Genomic DNA, 22,630 nt, shown 5'->3' on the forward strand with positions numbered 1-22,630 from the left:
TGTAAAAAAAAAAATAGTTCATGATAGTCTTTGGTAAAAATAAGAAGAGATTAAAAAAAAACAGAAAAAAAAGCAGTGCGATAGGGAGGAAGCTGAGACAAGACATTCTTTATCTTAAAAGGATGAGGTTCCCTTTGTCCTGAGGTTAATTTTTCACACCTGTCTGCAGTTCATTCAGGTTAATCCAGAGCATGTGATGCTTCAATTTGTAACAAACTCAGAGACAGTAATTTGCAGGTGTTCTTTTAGGTATGCCGTAACATAAAAAGTAGATGCTTTTGAAATTGAAGGAACTTGAATGTTCCTTGATTTTAGACTTGTAGGTGTTCAGAACTGTTATCTAATCACTGACTTGAACAACTATGTTTTACTAGTATGTGAATGTGATGAAAAAGAAGATGTTTTCCTTCATTCACAGGTAGGTCTGGTTCATCTGTAATACTTAAGCAGGTTTGTTTCAGTGATTATTTCTGTGCTTGTTTCAAGGCTTATGGAGAGAATTAGGAATTTAATTCTGCTTTTTTTCCCCTTTTCCCATTCAAATAAGGAATGACACTTTATTCTAAATTTCAAATCTTACATGAAGCTTATTCAAATTGTTCTGTTTATTTTTGTTGCTAAATAGTCTTTTCACTTCTCAAAGTTATTATTGCTTTATAGTTTCCAGAACTTGACTGTCAAAAACATCTTATAGGATTTTTTTTCTCCTTCTTTTTCTTATTTTTGTGTGGTGAAAGTATTTTTTTTTTTTTTTTTATTTTTTATTCATAATGAACAAATGTGTTAAAAATCCTGTTAACTTTTCTGACAGATGTGAAAATCTGATTGATTCCTGGCATGGTTGTATTTTTCCTGACTGTGGGGGTTTAGTTTACTCATTTATTCTCCCTTCCTTAGGAAGCAAGCTGATATGAGAGAGAAGAGGAGAAAACCTACCACAAATTAAGAAATGTGTAAACATATACTATCTTTTACTTCAGTGTAAAAACAAAATATGCAAATAGACTAATTGTTCACATTGCCAGTGTAAGCTGAGCATTTATGAATTCATTGATTTTTGAAATGATGCAGAAGTACAGAAAAAGCCTTTTCAGTAAGGTTCTACAATGAGAAATGTTGAATATTTTAAAGATTTTTTTAACTGGGCAAATTAAAAAGCAGTACTGAAATATCTGGCAATGTTTTTACACCTGCTTTAAAAGAAGGTCTAACAGAGGCTCTAAAATCTTTAAGTATCCGAGAAAGGGGTTGTTTTACAGCTAAGGAAAAAAGCAATTGTCCAGAAAGACTTTTGAGAGGTGAACAAGGGTTTTTTTTTCCTATGGCCAGACTAGGTCTATTTAACGAAGTGCTTACTTGAAATTTTTGAGAAACACTAGAAGCCAAATTTGAGATTTTCTACACAGTCAAAATTTGCTCTTCTGATTCATTTTAACTTTGGAGATGGTTTTCCAGTTGTAACCTCTTCCTTCCAGTATCTTTGCACAATCCTCAGTTCAGTTAGTGAGCTGGCTGGACAGCCTTGACTGAATTTTACCTTTTATTTGTTCCCATGGTTTAGCTTGTGGTACTGATGCAGCAGACACAATATAACTACCATTTTGGTTAAAATAGTCTAAGTTTAAATAAAAACAAAGCAAATATTTACAATTCGGCCAATGGTAACTGTGTTTGGTTGCATTTTTCCAGAAAGGAGCAGCTTCTCTGTAGAGATATAAAACTTCCTGCAGGATTTTGGAGCAAAGAATAGTTTCTCCTTTGTTGGACTGGTGGGCTTGACTAAAGATAGGATGTTTCTTTCCTAACTTTTGAGGAACACTGGGACATCACAGAGAACAAGAAAAAGGGTACCTTCCTTTTCTCACTGTGAAGCTATATGTTTTGGCTCTTAGGGGAAAAAAGCCCAGTATGCTGTTTGTTGCTACTTGTCTGTTTTCTTCTCTACAGCCTTTTACTGGCTCCAGCTGTACTTGGACTCTGTTCTCAGAGTGTTCGTATTGATAATATAGAAACAAATCTGTGAATACTTAAAGCAAGCACCTGATTGCAAGTAGCACAGAGCATTGATGGCAGATTTGTTGGTGAATTACATGTAATGGCTATACTATATACGTTTCAGGAGCTTTACTTCCAATCAGCTCTAGTCAGGATTGTGAACTGAAAGCCTGTTAGCATTTGGAGCATATTTGATGTATTCCTGGAGAACTTCTTTAGATTTGTTTTTGTCGGAAAGAAGTACAATTTGTTCACTCCTAGACCTCTCCATGGAATGACACAAGGCACAATACACAGGTGATTGGGAGATAGGCTTCAGAAATACTCTCTTTTTTTTCTGGTAAAAAGTTTAAATGCATGGGCTCAGTGCAAATCACAGTCTGTTTTTCTATATTGCTTCAAATTATAGGGTATGTTTCTTCAGTATCTAAGTGCTTCAACTTCCCACTGAATTTATGGGGAAAATGAGCAGACAGTGAATTATTTAACACAAGGAAAAGGACTTGGTTTATTTTCTGAGAAACTGCCAAACTGCTTTTAATTACATTTTCTAAAAATCTGCAGTCTGAAGCTGACAGTAGCATAAGAAATTTCAGTCCGTATGGTTGAGTTGGAAATTAATGACAGATGAACTGGTGTAATACTGGAATGCTGAGCTCTTTTATAGACACTTGTCAGTATCTCTGCTGGCTAAAATACCAGGGGAAGGTGATATGAAAACTTCTATTCCTGAAAAGGAGCTTGAAAAAAATATTGTGTTAATGAACTAAACTTGGAGTCATGAGTTTAAGTATCAGCTCTCGCAGAACTTGCTGTGTAACTCCATTTTGTGACATTTGATGTATTTACCAGATGCACGTAGACAGACTTTGGGAGGTGCTTGTACTGCAGTCACAGCTAAAAATGCCAATATTCATAAGAAGTTAAATGCTATGGCATGACTGCTTTGGCTTCTGTTAGTGATATCTTCAGTGAACTTGATTTCAGTTTCATATTCATGGCACGTATGTCTTCATGTCAGTTGTTTAATTTGTAAAAAATTACAATTTTTTTTTTTATGATGGCTAGTCTTTCACTGGTCTGCATATGGAGAATGCACACAATGTGGTCCATGCTGAGGTTGCTTCAGGTATGATAAAGTGCAAACTAGTAAGTAACAAAACGTTTCAAATCATAAGCTTTATTGTTCATATTTCAGTGCACAGTAGCCTTAGGTCTAGGCAATGTCAGTGTGCACATTTTTTCAACAGCACAAAAGACATTGTACAGGACCAGAAAAAAAAAACAAACCACAAACTACTGAACAGAGTTTTTGGAGATAAACCTAATTCCACCTGGTCTGAGGTGCAATAACAGGTATGGGGAAATAGTACTGCCACCATTGAGACTTTATGGTTTTGTAAATAAAGTGGATCTCATCCAGCAAACAAACATCCTTCACAAATACTACACTACATGCATAAAACCTTTAGGAAAAAGGATCTGGAAAAAAAAATGAAAAAAATGTAGTGACTTAAAATGATGTGCCTCCTGACAGTGTGGATTTCTTTATATTGCAGTACAATAGAAAGTGGACTATCAACCATGTGAGGGTTTAACACTTCCACTGAAATACCCAAAGGTTGTATCTGTATGAGAACAAGAACTTAAAGGTAAAGGTATTTGCTAATTAAGTCTACGTCCATTTTGAAACACTCTTCAGTGTTTCAAATTAACCTGCCTCTGCTTGGAGGCTATGGGGACTTGTTGTTTTGATGGCAAAAGGTCTAACAATAGAAAAATGAAAGTACCAAAAGCCTTGTAGAATACATATTGGTGGGAAGTGAAAATCTATTTAATAAATAGAGAATTGTATTGTCTTTGAAATATATTAATCTATTCATTATTTATATGAACATATAAATGCAGGTGCATTTACTCATTTGCATTTCTGGAGTACCTTCTACATGGGGATTTCAATGCTTCACCGTAGTTTAATAATACAACATGAATGTGAGCAGTAGCATATTATTTACATGCATATTTGAGCAATGCCTAGTGATATCTTGCTATAAATCAATACACATTTTTTCAAAAGCAGCAAACCAGTTCATTTCTTTATCAGCCATAACAATCTTTGCCAAGTTATGCCAAACACTTGATCTACTTCAGCACATATGCAGCAGCAGTTGAGGTACTTTACATATAAACTCTCAGGGAAGAAAGGAAGGGAATTCTTTAGTCAGAAGAAGAAGGCTTTCTTTCTCTTTTAAAACATGATTGACGGCAAACAGTTTCTTCTAATAAATAAAATGGACCTTGATGTAAGGAACCTAAACCAAAGATCACTCATGTCTAAGGTATTTAGCATTATTCAAAATAGTTTAAGAAATCTCACCATTGGTATTATAGCACAACCTTTTTCAAGGTATCATTTTCAGTAAGTCCTGTCGCTATCAGTCTAGAAAGACTAAGGTTAGGGTGTGCTGAATCCAGCTTTAAAATGCAAAAGCAGAGCCCTCTTTAAACAAAGTGTCATAATCTCTTCAGCTTGGTTTCTTTCAGCAGCATTTCCAATGGATTTTTTCTGCATTTAGTTTTTCCTAAATGTACATTTACTCTTCAAAGTAAAGAAAAAAGTAAAAGTAAAAAGTAAAAGTAAAGAAAGTAAAAGTAAACAAAGAAATGCAAATGTGTTATGTTTTTATTTGTACTGTCAGGAAAGGATAACAAACATATGAAGGCCAATCTCTCACACTCAAGTTTTATGTTCAAGGTTATGGTTTCTTTCCTGTGACTCTGAGACAAAACAAGGGAACAGACTGTGCATTCTGAATACAATTATCTTAAATTTTATGCTCTTTTTGTAAAAATATTTTTGCTTGTACAAAATTCACCTTTTTACCAAGTACTCTGTAAATCTAGTTTACTGTATCTCTTGGACAATACATGATTATTTACTATAGACAATATTTGTTTTACAACTAAATTTATTAGAAACTATTACCCTTGTTCCTTTCTGCAATATGAAAAACAATAATCTGCTTTAATGTTACTGGATGTCCTGAGTATGTCCACAACATTATAAGAAAGTGAAGACAATTTGCTACATGTACACATTTTTAAATTTCAAATGCTTTTATATGTTGGTCATGTAAAAAGTTTTATTCCTTCAGTCTAATCAGAGACACACTATAACACTCATACCTTAGTAGGCGTAGGCCTTCCTTGGTAATCTGACTGTTCTGCTTAGTGTACTGTGGCAGAATTTGGACTTGTAATTATTAGTCTATATTTCACACTCATGACTCTGTAAAGGACTTGGAAAATGTCAGGTTTGAAATGATAGGGATTGGCACAGATGCCTCATAATTTCTTGTTTGACTTTTAATGAAACTATAGCTGAAAGGGTATATGTCTTCCATGAGGTCCAGTAGTGCCAGTACCTTAATCACTCACATGTACCTACAGCAATGGTAAGGTAGTGCTATGGAAGAGGTAACACGTTTTGAGCAAGAGGGAGTTTTGGAAGTAACTAGATATTTAAACAATGGTTTAGAAAAACTCCCCCCCCCCCCATTTCAAGACTTAAAACTTACCAGACTTAGCTTCTTTGCTCTTATCTTCGTTGACTTAAGACTCACACTGATGAGCTCTTAGTGTTTGAAATAGATGTGGCCTATGCTCATATAATTTGAGAGTTTTATTTAATTAGTTGGTTTCAGTTTGTTTAAAGTATTAATACTGTAGACAAACTCACAGGAATTAGGGACCTATGGCCTTTTTTCCCCTTACGATTGGAGTGATGCGACTTCTTTATGTCTCCCATTGCAACTGTTGTACAGAAAGCTAATAGATTGGTTTACAGTGGGTTTTAAACATGACAAATCTAATGACTTCAGGGAGACTAAGAATTTTTGCAACCTAAGAATCTGCACTCGTAGGAAGAAATATTGAGCTGCTAGCCAGCTCTTAAATCAGTCCAGAAGATGTAGAGAGGAATGCGATGGGTTCTGTATAGAATCAACGGATTTCTGGAACTGATTTATGGCCTTTAAACATTAAGGCTTCATTGGGTTTTATTTTCCTTCTTTCTTCTCCTCTCTCTTTTCTTCTCCTCTCTCTTTTCTTCTCCTCTCTCTTTTCTTCTCCTCTCTCTTTTCTTCTCCTCTCTCTTTTCTTCTCCTCTCTCTTTTCTTCTCCTCTCTCTTTTCTTCTCCCCTCTCTTTTCTTCTCCCTTTAATTTTAAATAAATAAAGGGGATTAAATATCCAAGTATTTAACATATTAGCATCACTCACAAATACATTTTGAAGAATGAAAGAGGAATCTATTAATATTCCTAAGTTTACCAAAGTGTTTGGAAAAATGGGTAATTTTCTGTAAGTCTGGAAGAATTTCACTTTACAGAATAACATACATTTAACACAGAGTCTATATCACTAAAAACTGCCTAATGCCTTCCAGCATAGCAGATTAATGCTAATTAAAATGTCCTAAAGGTCTGCTTAAACCAGTTCTTGGCAATGTTCTGGGTTGCCAGATGTAGGTATGGTCCTAAAATGGTTATGAAAGATTTTTCCAAGTCTCTGTCCAACTCATTCAAGGTTGTCTTGGGTGGAACTTGTCAAATTAATTTTAAACTTTGGTAAACTATGGCTTGTGTGTGTTTTAGCTGCATGGTTTAGATTCAGTATACCATAGGTGTCTTTTTCCTTTTTTAAAAATATATATTCAATTATTCCCCCTAATCCTTTTTATTCAATTTCTTTTTTGGTAGTGGTATTTACACATTTATGAATTGGAGGGGGTATGGGAATAACCACTGCTTATGCATGGTCCTCATGCCCCTGGTTTCCAGATTTGGAGCTATGTTCAGTACATGAAATACATTTTGTCTGCCATGTCCAGTCCTAATTTTCATAAGTCTTCCTATGTTACTGAGCTGTAAGTCCTTCACTTATTGAAAACTAAGGTAATAATGAATGCCTTTTTGTCTGATTAGTACTTTTTTGCCAGGTCTGAACTTTGACCTGACATGTTTATTAGAGACTACTTGAGGGTTAGTGGTTTTGTGACAGTAGCTGGGACTTAATTCTTCTGTTTTCTACTTTTAATGTGCATTTCAGTAGCCAGTCCCCCTGGTAGATAGGCTATATCAGTTTATAGGCTATACCTGTTCTATCTGACTATTTAAAAGAGCACTGTCATCAGCTCAACCTCTATGAGAAATATATTTTATTATTGCAGTTTGTTCATTCAAAGTGCAACAAAACAGTAAGAATCAATACTGACACTATTAAAAAGCAATCAAGTTATCATTCCCTAACAGTTATCAGACAGCTTGTGCAAGACGGCATGTTCTATGCATTATTTATAATAGAGAATTCTATTGGCAATTTAGAATTGTAATCAGTCTTCTATGCCATTTATTGGATATTTTTGGCACTTTTAAGAGAGCTTGGTATCTAATACTCTAGACCTGGTTGCAAATTCAGATTTTTAGAATTGAATGTGTAGGTGGGGATTAACCTCTAAAATAATTTATTCCAAGCACTTAGTATGTTCATTTTTGTCAAAAGACTTAGCTTGCAGTATGCTTATCATATCCTTTCGTTTCCTTCTCTTATTCTGTTACCCTCCACATACTTTCTTTTTTTCCTCAAATAGCAGATAAAGGTCAAATTGTGTAACATTGCTCCAGCAGATGTTCAAGGTTCCAAAGGCTCAAGTGCAATCATGGATTGAAAACATGATATTATAATGTCATTATTTAAATATTGGTTAGTTAACCATTATAAACATAGGCAAAGTTGGCCCTTCTGTTCATGTTGTACAAGCCAAATGAAAATCTTCTCATTTTCTCATAGTTGTGCTTCCAATATTTATCTTATTTCTCTAATTTTCATAAATATCATTATAAACCTGGAAATGTCAAACACACCAGCAGGTTTCTTTAAGTGTCTGTGTCACTAAAGAACTCAAACTTTATTCTAACATTCTGGATCATGTGCTACATTACACAAATTGTACAGCAATTATAAACAAATATGGAGAAGTTTTCTTGTATCCTGAAGGAATTAAATAAATACCTGCCTACAAGCTTTGCTGATTCAAAGCTGTTTGGTTTAGGTTCTTTTTATTATCACTCAGCCAAAATACAGTCCACATTTACTATACTTTCCCTTTCTTCACCTCAGTTATGAATAATTTTGGTGTTTAAATATTCTTTAATTTAGGGCTTTCTATTTAAGGAAAAATATGCAACAGAAGATGTAAACTGATAGGATAAAAATCTTCTCAAGAAATGATAAGAGAAAAGACCATGCTATTTGTTTCTTTCCACAACTATTGTTTTCTTCCTCATCTAGGACTTTTGTGTTCTCTCTCCCTGCTTCCTGCATCCTGTCTTCTCGTTATGGATAAAACCTCTTTAGCTTTCTTTCAACAAAATATTTTCTACTCAATTCAGTCTTTCTATAGCCCAGCTTTATATTATTCCACTTTGTTCTTACCCATTTCCTGTACTTTCTCCTCTTAGTGTAGCTTCTACTGACCTCTATAATCCAAGGCTCACTTTGTTTTTCCTGTACTAGTTTAGATTTTGTTCTGTTACTTTTTTTGCTCACTGACCAGTGCTATACCTCACACTTTCTCAAGAGGACTCAGCCATCACAGCATTATAGTCAGTTTTCTGACAACATGGAAAATTACTTAGAGAGCAGTGGAAGCTCCTCTAATTTCGTATGAGAAAGGTGTAAATGCTTTCCAGACACAACTGAGCAGCTGAAAACTGGACCCCTGTTTTCCTAAGAAAGTTTCTGAATTAATGTTTTCTGTGGAAAAATTATCTCTTAGGTAAATACTGTGTTTTGCAGGTAGATGACATCCTTGAGGTAACAGCAGAAGTGATTGATTTCTGTTAAATCTGTATTCAGCAAACTTTCATCTTCCTGTCTTTATCCCATACTTTTATTTCCTACCCACACAAAACCTTCATTGTCTCAAACCACAAGTCCATCTGCCAGTTTTTCATTATTACAGAAATCTTCAAACCTCTGAAGACAGTGATTTTGCTTTATTCTCTGTTCATGGCTATGACCTTCTCTAAGACTTTCTCATCTATTTCCTGCCCTTGCCACAGATATGGATGAAAATCTAGTCTGTTTCTATTAGCAGGATGAATGGAATTGTTCTTCAGTTGTACCCAAGCACTTCTATATTAGATCAAATTGCTTCATGGTTAGCCACAATGTCTTCCTCCCCCGTCACAACGATTAGTGATACTTACACAAGTTCTACTCAGGCTACTATTTGGAATTTTTTACTAATGTTATTGCTTGTTGATACCTATGTTAATGAATAATAAATTAATTTTTTTTAGGTGAAATTCTGGCATTCGATTTAAAAGATGCCAGCATGGATTTAGATGGGAATCCATCTTTCAGCAATTTGACGGCAGTTTGACTTAAAAAAGGTCTTTGTGTTTTATGTGTTTTGTATGCTAGTTTTCTAAAAAAGTTATATCTTTTTGAAGACTGTTCGTAATGGAAATGCAATGTGAAAATTAAGTCTGCATTACAAATAATCTTTCGTTCATAATATTAAGCTTTTATAATTACTTGCAAGAGTATTAACAGGACTGGGAATCTGAAGTCAGGCAACTTTGTCAGTTCAGTATTATAGCAAGATTAGTGTAAAAGCAAAAGCTACACATAGGAAACTTATTTTTTTAATAAGTGTTTTATTCATATAATTTCCAAGGTCAGATTATGGCTATGATGGCAGCTTTCGTGACGAGAACTTTGGTTATTTGGGGTGCGTGGCAAGAGATAGCAAAGGACTTAAGTATTCTATTAAGAGATTTCATGCAGAAAGCCCAACAAAAATATTCTGGCAGTGTGGCTGTTGTAATTTGCTTTTCCACCCAGTGGAGAGAAGAGAGATAAGAATAGCATAAAACTGCTTCCAACTTTGAAGTGCAGAATTAGTGGAGAGTTTATATGTGATCTGTTCCTATGTAGTCAGTTGTTTACAGCAGCTAAACTAAGTACGTAAGAAAAGGCTAGCACTTGCATCGAAGTCCAAGACTTCTGCATTCATGTTAACTTGAAAAATACATTTTCTTATTTTTTGTTCTGGGTTCAGCAGTAGCAGTCATGTTTCTCCTCCTTGGTAGCTGGTGCAGTGCAGTGTTTTGACTTTCGGCTCGGGAACAGAGCTGATAGAGATGTTTTGGTTTGGCCAAGGACTTTGTGAGCCTCATGCTCTGCCAGGGAGGAGGGGAAGCCAGGAGGAAGCAGAGACAGGACACCTGACCCAAACTGACCAAAGAGCTATTCCATACCACAGCACGTCATGCCCAGGATGTAACTGGGAGTTAGCCGGAAGGGCTGGGAGACTGCAGGGTTGGAGGAGGTATCGGTCGGAGCTTGGTCAGGCTTGGGGGGCGAGTTATCGGTCAGTGGGTGGTGAGGTGTTGTACTCTCTTCCCTTGTTATTTCCTTTATCATTATTATCATTGGTGGTAGCAGTAGTGATTTGTGTTATACCTTAGTTACTAAACTGTTCTTATCTCAACCCGTGGGAGTTGCATTCTTTTGATTCTCCTCTCTGTCCCTCCGAGAGCAGGGGGAGGGCAAGAAAGGGGGGGGAAGTGAGCGAACGAATTACCTGACTGGGTTTAAACCACGACATTTTTATAAAGTTCTTTTCTCACTCTGCTAATTAAGTCTCTGTTTTTTTTTCTTCTATAAGAATTTATTCAGGTTTCACTTTGCTAGAACTTGCTATATAATTTATATATACAATTATATGGTCCAGGAACTTGTGTCATTTCCTGTAGGCTTGTACTTCTAGAGTACAGGCAGCACTTTCTTCTCCATGACAAGTATTCAAAAAAGAAATATTCCAAAGTTTTCTGAATTTTAATACTGATAGAATAATAGTCTTTTAATAATCTTTAAAGATCATGGTCTCTTATTTTGGTGAAATTGGTCTTATAGTTTTGGAGAGGAAGATCATCTTCTTGGAGCCTCATTGTTTTATCATTTTTTGAATTCTATAATGAATTCTATTTTTTCAGCTATGAGGAATTCTGAATATATCAAGTGGTTACAAGGACTCTCACCCTTATTATTTTTACCAGTTGACTCATGCTCTCTACTTTCTGTTCCTAATCATTGAAAAAGTCTCCTGCAACCTTATACAAATACTAAAATGAGTTACAGATCACTTGAACCACAATTTACTCCTGAAAAGTTTTCATTGCTTTATAAACTCCACCTATATTGGGCATTTACTTCCTGCTTTACCTACACATTTATGTGATTCTCTCTGAGGGCTTACATATCTGGTTGAAGCAGGGAATTAAGCTGTTGCAGGAAAGGAAACATGAAAGTAAGTCAGTTTGCTAGCAATTAACCTGGACACATCTGCTACTATTCTCCCAGATATAAGAGGTTTTGTGTTCTGGCATTGTGCTTTCTACAGGGAACAATATCATTAGGTGTGTTCCCCCAGAGCCAGCAATAGTGGCTTCCTCCTTCATGCTGTCCCATAGCTGTAAAGACATAATGTACTGGATAATGACCATGAAGCTTAGTTTTAGCAACATCTATATATCTATCAATTTATCAAAGATGCAATATACATACTTAGTAATAATATCAAGCTTTCCTCTCTAATTAATGCTTTGATTTCCTTATTTCTAAGAAGGAAAGCATTCCTAATTCCAGGTGCATTTTGAACTGGAAATTCTCCTTTCACTGGTGAGAGTATTTCAGTATGCACCTCATTGAAAATAGCTTCAGTCATGAAAAACAAATGTAGTTGTGCTGCAATAAAATTTTGGGGCTGAAGTACAGGAAATACAAGGATACTTCTATATTTAGTGCCTATTCCTTCATTTCAAGGAATCCTGAATTCAGAGAATTACAGCTTGTTTCCTATACCAGCCATGTAATTTTTTTTAAAATAAGTTCAGATCTTCAAAGAGTGAAAGTTATGCGTAAAGTTAAAAAAAAAAAAAAAAAAAACAAAAAAAAAAATTAAAACCCCAAACTAAAATCTGCTTAAAAGCAAAATGTATTCTGATTATTCTGACACTAAGAAGTGGACACCTTTGAGATTTTTGTAGTTCTGCAACTATCAGGTCATCAAAAATTTGTAAAAGACTTCTCTATTGCTATTTAGTTTTCTAAGTGTTTTCTTATTTCTACCACAAAATACAAATTTGCAAACAAATTATAAATCCAGCTGGAGAAGGATTTCTTTCACAAATAAATAACTAGATAGGTCGACAAAGACTCAGATTGACAGAAATAGTTGGGGGGTTTTCAAGCAGTAGCTCAGTAGAGAGAATAAATATTTATGTTTCATTTTTCATAGAATCATAGGATGATTCGAGTTGGAAAGGACCTTAAGATCATGCAGTTCCAACCCCTCTGCTATGGGCAGGGACACCTCACACCAAACCATGTCACCCAGGACTCTGTCCTGCCTGGCCTTGAACACTGCCAGGGATGGAGCATTCACAACTTCCCTGGGCAAACCATTCCAGTGCCTCACCACTCTCACAGTAAAGAACTTCCTCCTTATATCTAACCTAAATCCCCTGTTAAGTTTTAACCTATTACCCCTTGTCCTATCACTACAGTCCCTAATGAAGAGTAGGAAAACCTCAGAAAGGCTTACATATGTGAAATCACATTTGGTGTAGAATGGGGTAATAAACTATTTAATCCACTGGTATTTCACATGAAAGAATACGCAGGTTTAATGTGTAGACCATTTAAGACTTCTGACACCCTTTTGTTCTCTTTCCACTAGTTGTGATTGGGTGATGCAAATATGACAAAGAACTGCACTGCTACCACTTAGCAAAACATCATGACTCGCTTTTTCAAATGAATGTTGAGGGGTTTTGCAGACTGGCATAAGGATCCACGTGAATTCAAGTCATGGATATGCGACTGGTGTTTGGGTAAGAGATTTGTCCTTCAAGATGAAGGAAATAGTCCTCAAAATTAACAGTATTTTTGTTACTGTTCCTGTAGGCTTTGCCTTTCATGGCGTGAGTAAAGACACTCCTTAGGCTAATGGCATAGAAGTGCCAGAAAAATAAGCATACTTGGAATTAAATTACAGTATCATGATCTTTTTCATAGTTTGCCTTTTGGGGAAGGACAGAGAGGGGTAGAGAGGGCAATTGGCTCACAGAGGAAAAAGGATTGCTATTATGAAAAAGGCTGTCATGTCTCCTGTTTGTATTTTTTATCTTAACGTAGTACAGTCCGGTAAAAGTGTTATTGAATGATAGCAAGGACACGTTATCATCCACCTTCTACTTCCTATTCATCTGAAGGCATGTACAATGGTAAACAATAAGACTTGTTTTTGAGTGAGATAAAAGATCTTTTCACAGAAGTGCTATCCCTTCACATTTACTCCAGGTAAGTAAATTTGCCTTACAATTTTGTTAATGGCTGGACTTGAAAACAAACAAAAAACCAAACAAACACCTTCTCCCCTTTTACCCACCCCTCCTCCCCAGCTTGAGTGAATTGATACTCACTCAGCCGTATGTTTCACATGCTATACAATATATTCTGTTTCAGAAGGTTTAGGTAGGATTCAGAGAAATTTCTTATCTGGAGATACTGGGTTTTTCGCACACTGGGTTTGTCTAGTTCGGAGAAGAGGAGGTTTAGGGTTGACCTTGCTCTCTAAAACCTCCTGAGGAGGCAAAGTGAAGAGGGAGATGCTTCTCCATAGTGTCCCATGACAGGGTGTGTGGGAATGGTTCAATGTTGTGGCAGGGAGGTTCAGACTGGACATTAGGAAGCATTTCTTTACTGAGAGGGTGGTCCAACACTGAAATGGGCTTCCTGAGGAGGTGCTGAGTGCCCCAAGACTCTTGGTGTTGAAGAAAGTATGAAAGTTTTGGTTTATTTCTATACTGGTTCTGGAGTACAGAAAATATTATAAATACTATTTAAGAAGTACCCCTGGAAAGTAAACCTAAACTAGGAAGCAGGGATGATCTCAAGAAATGGGCAGATACAATTTTCCAAATTTTTATAGAACAGCAGCCTATGATTGTACTTCCAGATATTTCAAAACGGTGCATGCAAAGTAACTCTAATGTTCTGGCTGCCACACCAACTCTTAGCTCACTAATGAAAACATGGAAAAAGAGAATCAAAGATATGCATAAAACTTTAGGATCTAGTAGCATAGTTCATACTTGGCAGGAATTGTTGATATCTCTGGCTTATCTGAAATGTTCAGAAGCAATCTTTCCTAATGACTTACATTATCAAGGTTACAATAATTAAAATGGGAGGAATGTCCCTGAGGTTCAAGATGAGGAAAAATATAAATAAACACTTGAAGAAGTAAAGCCTATGTAAGAAGTAAAATGGCTAAATTTGACTTGCTTTATAATCAAGGGAGAAGAGAGGTAGTTCTCAGGATCTGAAGGGTGGGGAGAATTGTGCAAACACACTGTCTCTTTGGTGAAAACCAGAAGTCTGGCCAAGTAGCTTAAGTTATATGTCTTGTTTTGATGGTTAAAATTGGGGGACATGAATATCATTATTCACTTTTTTTTTTTTTCATTTTCTAAACTTCAAGATAATCTACGGTGGTATTTTCCCCAAATCTTTGCAAAAACATCTTGTATCGTAGTAAACAATAAGATATTTTCAGTTTTTAAAAAAAATATTTGAAGAATAAGCAAAATATTTTTATCCCAATTTATAGTAACTTTTAACATTATAAGTATATATTTTTTGTGTATGTATCATGTGTGTGTATATACGTAAAATTATATATAAATTCATCAGTCATTTTTATTTTGCTATTTTATCAGTATCTTTTTATTTTGCTGTAGCAGATAGCAAATCACGTTAATTTGCTGTTTGTTACCTTCATTTAGTCTAATTTCATTGTTCCCCATTTAGACTAATTCATTAGACTAATTGCTTTTTAAGTTGAAGAGTCAAATACATTCACTATTAATTCAGTAGCTAGCTGTCCTGACTGTAAGTGGCTCTTCTGGAAACCTGAGTGTTTGAACAATTGCTGGTAGTACTGCAACCATAAATCATGTAAAATGAAACTCACTGTGTTATACTGATTTTGTTAGAGGCCACTTATCCACATGATACTGGATAACTCCACTTAGTTATAATCATGATCTGTTCAAATAAATTTATCCATTAGTACTTTGAAAGTGCAATTGTAATATAGTAGTACCTGAAGCCTCACAGCTACACACTTAGCAGTCAAACTGCTGCAGATTTTGCAAGCTCCGGTTCATATCTTAGAAAGTGTCCAGCTTTGTTCCACTCGGAAGCTGAACCACACTTGAATAATGCAATACTTCAATCATGCAATAACCATTTCTGCTTGTTCACTGTGCCTATCAATCACTGAAAGTTTCAGTTGAAAAATAACAGAACTATTCAGGAAAATATAATTATATTATAGTAGAAAGTAAATAAATCCTTTTAATCATAAAATAAATACAATTGTATAGAAGAATCTGTATGTACAAATACGTGAGGGTGGTAAGGCACTGGAATGGGATGCCCAAGGAAGTTGTGAGGGCTCCATCCCTGGCAGTGTTCAAGGCCAGGTTGGATGAAGTCTTGAGTGACATGGTTTAGTGCGAGGTGTCGGTGCCTGTGGCAGGGGGGTTGGAACTGGATGATCTTAAAGTCTTTTCCAGCCCAAACCATTCTATGATTCTAAAGTGCATATAAGAATCTGATAGTCTGACTCTAGTTGCATGATTTTTGTTTGGACTATTGCATATATAAACAAAGCCATTTGATATTTTCTTAATGCCATTTAAGGAACTTCAGACTTTCTTCACAATGGAAGGGAACTAAATATGACTAAGTCTCTTCAACAGTTCTGAAAATCTTAATCATAACTGACAAACTGTGTAATAGCTGATTCTTGAATCAGCAAAAATACCAAAGAAGCTAAAATGCAGAGGGTCATTATATTCCAGTGGATGCAAATACTACTACTGTGTGAATCAAATTGCCCAACTGGAAAATTCATGTGTTTTATTTCATGAAATTACATAGCTCTAGCAGTTTTAAAGTGTAAGGGCTAGAGTAACAGACTGAGTTTGAAAATGCAGTCTGACATTACAGCACTGCTTAGAGGATCTTTTGACACTCCTGAGGGTGCATCAAAGATTCATCCTGTAATTCCTTATGAGCTTCAGCAAAAGAATTTTTGAAGTGTTGACTACAAACACAACAGATTTGTTTGGCAGTACGAATAGGTTAAGTCGTCATATGTTAAACTGCATCTGCATTCTTTCTGTGTTAACTTCCTGCTATTGAATGATTGTAACTCTTTGCAAATAAATGAACAGTTGTCTCTGAAATAAAACATGCCCATATATGGTTACTCAATGGACAGCGAACTGTTGTTTTAATTAAGTTTTCTCCCTTCTTTTTAACTTTAGCATTGTCTCATCCAGTCTGTCTCCTGTACTAAAGTGAACAAGTGAAAATATTGAAACAGAAAGGAATAGAAGGAGTATGCATATGCAACTAAGTTTTTTTTTCAACTATTTCTAAAGCCACAACCAACAAAAGAAATAAAGTTTATATATGCTTTCAATAAAGTACCTTTACTGCAGAGATGAAATACAATGTGCTGCCATGATACATTTAGATACTGTAACTCAAGATACAGGGAATAAACATTGTGCTAACAAAACAATATAGACCAACCAATATTATTGCAGTGATACATAGAAATGGTAAACAATACTAATATTTTAATGAAGGGAGATAATGGCTCTTTATTGTGCTTACAGTTACAGGGAAAGATAAGTCTAGTTGCTTTATATAATATAGTTTTTAACAATTTTCAAATCTTCTTGATCATAGAAGCAAAGTGCATCAAACTGTGCAGTGTATAGGTTATCTAGAGAAGAATTTTGAACATAATTTATTTTGACTGTCATGTCTAAATACAGGGATACAAGCCACATGAATAACTTTTCTCATTAAGTTTTACTTATTACTAGGAGGCTGTCTCCAAGACCTACTCCCTAGTAACTGTGAAAGATATCATTCAGCCTTCAGAGACTTAAATGTCATTGCTTAGATGCCTATTCATCATAAGGTCTAGTTTGTATAGCTTTCTATTTGGCATATCTGCAAGCAGATAAGCCTTAGTCACTTCAGCATGTATTTGTTTCTAATAAATTTTGAGACCTGTCAGCAAACAAGCACAAAACCCCAAAACAACAACAACGAAAAAAGCAAACCTAAAAATTGCATTTTAATCTTCTTTCAGTACAACATAATCTCTTTTAAATAATTCCTACTTTGAGCCATGTTCACATTTCAGTAAGATAATGCAGTTCCCAAATAACAAACCTTCCATGGAAATGAAAATAGTACTTTGCTGAAAGAGGCAATATACTCTAAAATACAAAATTCTGAACTGGTACTCATGGGGATATTTGGATGTTTCTTTTCCCAAACTATGAATGATGTTCAACAAATCTTCCTACCCCATCCCACGTTTTCCTCACTTCTAGAAAAGGAATATATATTTTCCGTGGTGTTTTGAAATCAATGGGTGAAAAAATGTGCAGATTAATTAGGTGTTTAGAATAATTTTTTAAAAATCTGAACTTAAGAAAAGCAAACATACACTATCATCTGTCTGGTATTTCCTCACACTCATCTCGTCTGGTTTAGAACTTGTAATTTGCCTCTTTGCTTCTCTGTTATTCCACTGTGATACAGTCTAGCAAAGGTGTGGGAAACAAAACATTTTTATAAATATTGAATACTTTAACCACTAATGATGATTATTAAAATTAGGTTTCTATTTGTTAAGAATTTAACTGCAATTGATAACTAAGTAATAATTATTTTACTAATTATAGTCTACACTTTAGAAATACAGGAATTCTTTATGCAATTGTTGTATAGTTTTAATTTTTACCATGTTCTTTTCTCTGTTACTTTATGCAGTTGTATAACAGCTAAAAAAATATGGATGCAGCTGTTTCATAAATATAAAACCCCTAGAACTAGTTATTCTGCTTCCTGGTTACCTACGTCAAAGGTGTTGACCAATGAAAGGTCACGGAAAAGGCAGCCTTTATCTATTAGGTTGTTAATTGTACCGTTTACTGGTTTTAAATACAAGGATTCGTTCAGAATGTCTCACTCATGCCAAAGTAGGAAATTTAGTTCATTGGCTAAAATTTTGCTTAGAAGAAACAAGCTTCCTGTCTTTCACAGTCATGAATGCAATCTGTTCCAGTTCTTCAGTCTTCTCAAACACTTCACGCTTCCTCATGAGAGGAAGGCTTCATGCCACTTGCCTAAACATTGCTTACAGAAATGGAATGAATCAGAATATTGTGACCTGAAATGGCACAGTGGAGAATGTGTGTTGAAGTGAGTACATGTTTGAATGCAAATTACTAATGTTTTAACAATGATTCAGCAAGAATATTATACCAAATTTAAGTTGCTAAACAACTCCTAGGTTCAGAACAGACTGTATAAGAAGGATTTTATTATCCTTTGAAATATGAAATGGCTATGTATCATTGTGACAGAATATTTTTAATGACATAAATTTATTTAATTTTGTGTATATTTCCTCATGAGATATGAATCTAAGTTTGTGTTCAATATATCTGATTTACACAAATGTCTGCCAAGTTTTTCAAGACTGTAAGTTAGGTACATATTATTTGTTTCCTGTAGTGCTTTAATTTTTTACTAGTCAGGCTCTGTTGGTATGAAACTTGAGCTGTTAAAGCATGATTGAAGTTTGCAGAATTTGATACTACACATAAGACAGTGTTCAGGATTCAGGAGATAATGATGGTCAAAGAAGATTCAGGAGATAATGATGGCCATAAAACTCGTGACCACTTTTCACTCACTTCTTGAGTTTTCTATCCCTTGTGCTTGAATTTGTGTAATTTTTTTACTTTTGTGATCTTTTCAAGGAGACCAGAAATGGTGGGGTTTGGGTTTTTTGGGTTTTTCATGTTTTTTTTGTTTTTTTGTTTCTTTCTTTGTTTGTTTAGTGGTTTTTTGTTTTGTTTGGGGGGGTTTGGTTTTTTTTGGTGTTTTTTTGTTTGTTTGTTTGTTTTTTTGTTTTTTTTTTTTTCTGAAATTTATAAATACAGATTACCAGTGAACAATTACCTGGTGTCTTTGAGATATTCTTGCTAAAAAAAGATTTAAGTCATCTAGATGCCTCTCTCACCTTTGCCTATTAGACCTATGTCTGCTTTCCCACACCCCAGCGTATTTCTTTCTAGGCAATCTCTTTTTCTTGGGGATCTGGCACATTGCCACAAAAGGGCTGAAGAGCTTTTAGATGTAGAAAAAGACCTATTTGCCTCCAGTGCTGTGAAACAAGCTGTGCGGCAAGCATGCAGCACAAGCTGTGCAACCTCTACGTACTACTGTCTGTCTTTTCCCATCTGCTGCTAACAGCTTCATCACTTTCCTTCAGTCAGGTTAGAAAGGCCTACTATTAAAAATAAGGAAACAATGCCTGCCAGCACTCTTATAATATTCTTCATTTTTTATAGCTGCTTCCATTTGAAAAATTCAGAGTGTCATAAACATTAGTTAAGTCTGGCAATATCCTTAATAAGTCATTATATTTTTTTCCAATGATAAGTGACAGAAAGTGACTGTCCCCTGGAAGCGTAGACAGCTATCAGGGACAAAGTGAAGGATCCTTACTCAAAAAATCCTAATGGGAGCACAAGAAGAACTTGCACCTTTTATAGTCTAATTATAGGTTACATGTGAATTATTTTGTGGGCAATCTCTCAGTGACGGGGAAAGTCTGTCTTGATAATTGCCTTCCAGTCAAGCCAAATGCACTGTGTGTCAAACAAAACTGGAAAAGTGGGAAGTATGTGGATAAACGCTATACTTTAGTAAGCTTATCAATGTTTTTACTCAAAAAATGTATACAGATATCTTTTAAGCAGCTCTACTGATTAAAATTAAGTTCTCAGAATGTTTTTGAGAGTTATGAGAACTATTATGGGGGGCTTGGATGTGTCTCTATAGTCATCTAAGAGTCACTGAATACTTCAATGAAGAGTGAAGTACACAGAGAACAGTAAAACTGAGTGCATGAGAGGATACTACAACTAAAAAGAATTGTGACAAAGAGGATAAAAGTGTCTTCTCAATTTCCTTCACATGTATGAATAAAATCTTTGTCAACTACAGTGAGTATTTGAAGGAAATATTTTGCTTATATATTTCTGACTTCAATTGAAAGGTTGACCTTCTGTGAGATCTGAAGCTCTAGAAGAAACATGATGAAACTTTTTGTAGAAGGATACCTCTTTCGGTTTAGTTTAGTATTACCCTCCCTTGACTGCTGCTGTTCTTTGCAAGTCGCATCCTGGGGCAAAGATCATAGCTGAGCTGCAGTGACTTCATCACTCCTTAATTCCCAACTGTTAAAATCCTCTGCAACCCTTAGGCATTTTTTAGGAATTAATCCCTTGTCAGCCTCATGGTTTAACAGGTTGGGGTTTGGTACCAGTATTCTCTAGTTCCATGCTTCATCGCAGGCACATTGCTTACTAAATAAGCCTTGGGTGACATGATTTAGTGTGAGGTGTCCCTGTCCATGGCAGGGAGGTTGGAACTAGATGGTCTTAAGGTCCCCTCCAACCCAAACTATTCTATGATTCTAAATAGATTAAAAACCAAGGCAGAGCCAAACCTCTAGTCTTTGTAATTCTACATCCTTTTCTAAAAATGAATTCTAAATGCTTATACAGAGTCAAAAAGAAACTGGACAAATCTGGGTGAGGAAAATCAGATAAAAGCTTCTAAGTACAATGGGACCACCTCTGCATTAGGAACCTTTTGTGGTGTTGGAGGTTCTAAAGTCCCCTGGAAAAGTATTGCTCACTTTTTGGACTTTTATGCTGGACTTGTGGTCATAGCTGGAGGGACAATTCAGGACAGGATGGTCTGACTCTTTTGACTATTCCTGATTTTTCTTATAATTATATGTATTCTCACAGAGATTTTAACATTATTGAATGTAGAAATATAACTTTTGTTGTTTTTTATAACATTTGTAAGAAAGTGGAATCTCTTCAATTCAACCCCACATTCAGGTCAGTAACTGTAATTCAGTTCATTAGATTTTACTTGCTTTAATGTTGTAAGAATTTTGAAGGTTCTGGCTTCCATTGTTAATGTTGTTCTGGAAAAAGTTACCTTGAAACTAAATTGAACGCTCTAGTTATTCAAATAATCCCAGTGCATAAACTCATTAGTAGAAGCGTTTTTCAGGTAGTTTGAAACACTAAAAAAAACCACCCCAAAACAAATCCACAAAAAGATGCTGTAAATTGGCATGAAGAGAGATTTCCCATTTTAATATCTTTAAATGTATTTTAATTGTCTGTGCTGATGAAATCAAATACTGATGTGAGAAAAACTGAAAATACAATGATCTGTTAAGGTGTTGAAAATCCTAGCAAGTTTTAAAAGTTCAGAGGTGGGGGAAGAGTTACTATCCATCTAATATCAACTCTATTTGGTGGCTGAAGACAGAATGAATCATTCAAGACTTTCTGAAAAATCACTGTGATGAACTTTGAAATCCAGTATTGGATATTTATATTTTCAAAAAGAGTGTGCTACTAGGAACATCTTTAGTAAAGAGTAGCTTTGAGATCTGGAGACTCAAAAGTTTGCATGACACCAAGCAAGACTTAATGGATTCCAAATACCAGCTGAGCAGCCTGGAAGAGAAAATAAAATGTCTGAAAAGACACTTTGTACACAGTACTGTGCAAGGTGGCATCTATATAGAGAGTCACATGAATAGTCCATTAAGTTTTTTATATAAGCTGTTCTGAAGCAAACTCCTGCAAATGACCTTCTGCATAGTTCTTGTTTTGCCCTTACAGTGAAGAGAAGCAGTCTTATTTGCAAAGCTATACAATACAACTATATCTGAATCTGTGTGACTTAGATATATATGCAAGTATTGGGTCACATTTAAAGAAAAGTCTTTGGTCTAGAATTCCCGTCTGTACTTCATTGTACCTTATGCTCAGCCATTACACTATCAAATCACAACTGAATACTGCTGAGCATCTTTGAACCCCTGAAAAAAATTTGATCAGCTCAGTACAAGGTTGCTCAGCACAAGTGTTTGTATAATTATGATATATTAGGAAAACTCTTTGTTCAATGGCCTTCAAGATGCCTAGAGAGTAAATTTCAGAACAAGCAGAATGTTTAAAAGAGAGGAATACATGTGAGCAAGATTGCAGCAATCACTTTTCACAGGGAGTACAGACATCTTACTTCCATAGGTCAAGGCACCACTCACTTGAAAGTGGTTCTTGCATGCAAAGTAATAGACACTATAGCATCTTTCTCCACCTCCTTCATTAGCAGGCAAGAGAAAAAAGAGCACTCAAGCCAGATTTAGTATTTAGGCAATTACTGCAAAAAGAGGCACTGGAAAATGCTACAGTTCTAACTGCAAAGAGTTTCTTTGAGGCTGTGTGATCAGGATCTCTTCTAAGGACAGGGAAATGGGAATCTGAAGAACATGTGAGTTAAATTATCCTGGGAAT

General features: G+C 35.4%; 1 long non-coding RNA gene across 2 annotated transcripts in view; it reads left to right on the forward strand.

Moving 5' to 3' along the window:
• The first annotated feature begins 237 nt into the window (after positions 1–237).
• The window catches only part of LOC133269172 (uncharacterized), a 53,079-nt gene continuing 30,686 nt past the window's right edge, over positions 238–22,630 (forward strand). For both annotated transcript variants that reach the window (XR_009743350.1, XR_009743351.1), the window contains exons 1-2: positions 238–418; positions 2,120–2,292. This is a non-coding gene — a long non-coding RNA (uncharacterized LOC133269172). The remainder of the gene's footprint in view (positions 419–2,119; positions 2,293–22,630) is intronic.

Source organism: Pezoporus flaviventris, unplaced genomic scaffold (genome assembly GCF_033815535.1).
Source record: "Pezoporus flaviventris isolate CSIRO_AGI_PZ_B2104156 unplaced genomic scaffold, CSIRO_AGI_Pfla_v1 ptg000015l, whole genome shotgun sequence".
Classification (NCBI taxonomy): Eukaryota; Metazoa; Chordata; class Aves; order Psittaciformes; family Psittacidae; genus Pezoporus; species Pezoporus flaviventris.